Source organism: Mytilus galloprovincialis, chromosome 2 (genome assembly GCF_965363235.1).
Source record: "Mytilus galloprovincialis chromosome 2, xbMytGall1.hap1.1, whole genome shotgun sequence".
NCBI classification, from domain to species: Eukaryota; Metazoa; Mollusca; class Bivalvia; order Mytilida; family Mytilidae; genus Mytilus; species Mytilus galloprovincialis.
Genome location: NC_134839.1, coordinates 21,256,893 through 21,261,583, shown reverse-complemented (window position 1 = coordinate 21,261,583; position 4,691 = coordinate 21,256,893). Strand labels below are relative to the sequence as shown.

The 4,691-nt window shown below is 32.4% G+C and overlaps 1 long non-coding RNA gene across 1 annotated transcript; it reads right to left on the bottom strand.

Annotated features, from left to right (window-relative positions):
- Positions 1-519: 519 nt before the first annotated feature.
- Positions 520-3,597, bottom strand: LOC143062160 (uncharacterized). Its single transcript, XR_012974580.1, has 3 exons — positions 3,453-3,597; positions 1,977-2,091; positions 520-1,004 (listed from the first exon to the last, which is right to left on the bottom strand). It is a non-coding gene; the product is annotated as an uncharacterized LOC143062160 (long non-coding RNA).
- Between the last annotated feature and the right edge of the window lie 1,094 nt (positions 3,598-4,691).

Genomic DNA, 4,691 nt, shown 5'->3' with positions numbered 1-4,691 from the left:
GAATGTTTAGTGTTTCAGTGGTCTAGAATATAGATTTCACTATGATGGCGGAAATTCTAGAATGTAGGTTTCACTTTGACGACGGAAAACCATTTTTAATGACTTATTCAGAAATACAACAAACTACCACATTTACCTTAATATTTACTGAAAATTCATTCAGCTGGATTCACTACACGATTACAAGCTAGGAAAATCGGCCCAAAATCTGACTGTCTAATTTATAAATATATATATTCTACACAATCCATACACACTTCTAAAAATATCCCAAATGAAGAAAATACCTGAAATTCAATTTAACTAACTATTGCTTTTTTTCCATTGACCATCTAGAGATAGTATAAAAAAGAAGATGTGGTATGATTGCCAATGAGACAACTGTCCACAAGAGACCAAAATGATAGACCTATCCAAAAGTTAAGACTTTTTTTTTCTTACAATGTACAGGTAGCTACATGAACCAATAAAAAAAATAATAGTTTGTTTCTGAATTTTTAATTTTTATTCCAAATTTTAGTCTTGTGTTGGTTGTATACATTGTATATGTCATTCCAAATGTTGGTTTTCTGTCCTCTAATCAGCTGGGCCATTTGCGCAATTGTTTCTGCATACATGTAGTTGGTATTGGTAATGTTTTCTACTCTAGCTCAGTCAATATAGTACACTGGATATGTAGGATGGCTTGTTTCGAAGCTAAGACATTTTCACATATATGTGGTTAAATTTTCGGAATACGAAGTGCGATTTTTTTCACACAACAATTTCTTTGAAAATTAAATACTTTGAATACATTAAAAAAACTCCATAGTTTTTACATATTTATACTATGATCCTCTACTTTCCAGATCAACACAAATGGTAAAGCTCAGTCACTTGTTAAAAATGAAACATGTTCAATATCACTACAGAGACAATTTTTGTTTACACATAACTTTTGTGTTCCTCATTTGGAGGCGCATTAGGAATATTGACCCAGCTGGTCTTGTGTTGGTTTCAGATCTCTGAAAAAAAAATCATAAATTATAAAATACAAAAAAATAAATTGATCCCAACTTATGAATTACAGCAGTTCTTAAAAATTATCCTGTGTTTAAACATAATCAATATTTTGTCTATTGCTGGTCCTATAATAAACTGCAGATTCATAATTATGTTGTGTTGTTACTGAGATGTTTGTATCTTTGCGAATTATACACATTTTGATGATGTATGTTATAAATTTAACTTAATTAATTATTCATATCTTATGATTTAACTTTGTTTTTATTTAAAAAATAAATTTGTTGTTAAATTGAACATGTGTTAATAAAATTATGTCTGTTCCAGAAAATACTATGTCCGCCCCTAAGGGACAGCCCTAAGCCCTTAAAAAAAATCACAGCACCGACAGAATTAAAAATTTATAAGAACAACACTCCTTTTGCATTTTGGTATTTCATACACAACGACCCCCAAATAAATTTTAAGAGCTTTCCCTGGGGGAAAGGGGACATCATATTTTCTGGAGCAACCAGTGGTTATTCTACAATAAAGGAAGTTTGGTTTCACAATATTGTCAGTTTTCAATTAATTTAAGATATGCAAAGGTTTCTACCTTAATAAATTTAGAATGTACATCGATACAAAACCTCATAGCATATGCCAATGAACGCAATCTATAAAATCAACAAATTATAATTTGATAAATAAAATTAATATAAGAAGAATGTGTCCATGAGCCACAAATGATCTCATCAAACTTAATTTAAAGGACATATCTAGAGAACAGTAAAGCAGATGCTCTCCAAATTCAAACTCTGCGTTTTATGATAATAAGCGTTGTGTATTGGTTGCATAACATGTGGTTAAGGCAAACTTTAGATAACAGAATCCAATTTTGAGTTCAATGTACATGTATGTACGTACAGTACAAGAGTTAAACTATATCACTTAGTTAAGGAGGACATAAAAAGAGCTGATCAATTGATGTGTACCTTTTTAAAATCTTAGTCCAAATTTTTGAGCTGGTGCATGCTTAACTGTTACATGGTTACTGCAATGATTTCCTCAACCTCAGACACATTGGATCGTGGATTTATATACAAGACTCTGGAAAAAAAATCAAAAATACATTCAATTATCTTTTATATTCTTCTGTCTGTTTCATATAAAAAAGAAGATGTGGTATGATTGCCAATGAGACAACTCTTTACAAGAGACCAAAATGACACAGAAATTAACATTTATAGGTAACCGTACGGCCTTCGACAATGAGCAAAGCCCACACCGCATAGCCAGCTATAAAAAGCCCCGAAATGACAATGTGAAACAATTTAAACGAGAAATTTACCGCCTTATTTATATATAAAAAAAATGTATGCATGTTAGTCCAACAAATCTTTAAGAGAACAAAGTGACAAATTTAAATGCATTCCAAAATTCATATGTTTTATGATTGATTACAACATTGTTTCTGATCACATATTTAGTGATTGTACATGTAGCTCGTCATTGATAAACATGTAGATTTCATACTATAAATTGTACAGCAAATAAGATGTCCCTATGTCCTATGTACTGTTTTTTAACACCTGTAAACTGGGTTTTACCATGAAAACAAGAAAATGTTACCCAACTTTCAAGGCTAGATCCTAGTCTAAATCATTATGACACTTTCAAGACTTGGAAGGCTGTTTTCTTATTTTTTTCTGGGACGCCTTTCTACAACGACCTAGTCCCATTACGACAACTTTGATGGCTATCTTAATTTTTTTCTGTGACGCCTATATTTAACAACATCTTTATTGGCACAATTGTCTATTTCCATGTCAGACCCAGTGATACAATGATTGATCGTTTGTTGCTCAACATCCAGTGGCAAATATTTCATGCATGTTAGCGACGATCCCCAGTGCTATATGCAGTATTATCATTAATAGGCGGAGTTGGTAATATGCCAAGTTTGAAATGTGCGGAGTTTGTAATGGACCCAGATATCTAAAGTGCTGAGATGTTTAGCTTCACATTTTCTGATATTGATAACATGGATAAGACTTTTATGCTTCAATGATTATAAAAAAATAACAGAGCAAAAGACACTTGTAGCCTTAATATACAGGGATAGTAGCTCTTGTCACATATAGAAAACAAGTACTTGTGGCTGTGCACCCCTCCCCCTTTTTTTACTTTCTACAGTTATTACTTATTTTTAATTGCATATATCTTCAGAAACAACACAAGTTAATCAAGCAATTTGATAAATGGATTCAAATAACACACATTATGGCTAAAATATCTTGTATCAGTGCAATATATTGACGGTATAAGAAAAAGTATCATATTTCAACACGGTCACGTTTAACAGACTTGAAAGAGGCGCCCAACACGGTAACAGCTGTTTTATTTTCATCAATCAAACTTGTTTTTATCATGGAGAACCTATGTGGTGTAATGTGCAATCATTATTTTACCTTTTTCTTTGTTCTGGAATCTCGATCAAGTTAAATTTCCACTGCAAATTTCTCACTGTTTTCAAAAATCAAGCGGCAAAAGTGCGCATGCTCAGACTTTTCATAGTATGCAGCGGTAAAACCCGAGTACTGCTGAACGTTACACTAATCAAATCGTAAAAAATGATTATGAAATCCAAGTGATAAATGATGACAAAATGTTAATGATATATTAAACAATAAATATTCATATAAAATACATATATTAGAAATTATGTCTGCGGGAAAAAAGGGGGAGGTTTTTTTTTAAATCGAAAAAATCGTAAATATATTCTAGTGAAGGTGATGGATCGATAAATCCAGGAATACTCATTATGACATACAACAAAAATTCGTCCCATAAAACCAGATTTTTACAATGTATTCACTACGTTTTCATAATGTCGATACGACGTAACAAAATGTTACGTCGGATTATGACAGTTATAAGCACGTTGTCACAACGTAATAAAATGTTACGTCCTGACAAGGTACTAAATTTACGTGAATCCGACGTAATTTTATAACGTCGTCTGTACGTCTGAATCCAACGTTGGATTTTTACGTTCCCACAACGTTGGTACGACGTAAACTCACGACATGACGTTCAGACGACCATTAACCGACGTCGGGAGTACGTCGTGTGTTTACTGGGATATATAACCCCTAATCGGGTTGACAATTTTGGATATTCTCCGACTTAATGGGCCATAATTGTTTTAAAATACCGAACATATAAATTAAGAAGAAAAGTAAAATATTGTAATAGATTGTCTAAACACTTACGTTAGAAAACTATTTTGTGTCTATTGACTTTTCGCGTATGTATAACAAAGGTAGACGCTTTCTTTAAAATATAAATTGCCTTGAAAAGGGGCCTTTTACAAGAGATATCCTTGACAATAGATGACTTTCAAAGTTTTGTTTGGTCTGGTATCTGCGTCACTTGATGGACTTTTACTTGGTCGTAGCCATATTTGTTTTTGTTTATGGTTAAGTGACGTCATACTGTAAAGGGAGTTAACTTGTGATCATTCAAGTACGACAAGGGTTATCAACCGGGGAATACCAAGGTTGTCCGATGGAGGCTAAAATTTGTCGGGGTTGTTCATGTCTTTCATTTTTAGACCAAAAAAAAAACATTTAAATGAAACTGTGATAGGTGATAAAGTATTAGCCACTAAAATTATTACTATATAATGTAATGTAGTAATAATTTGA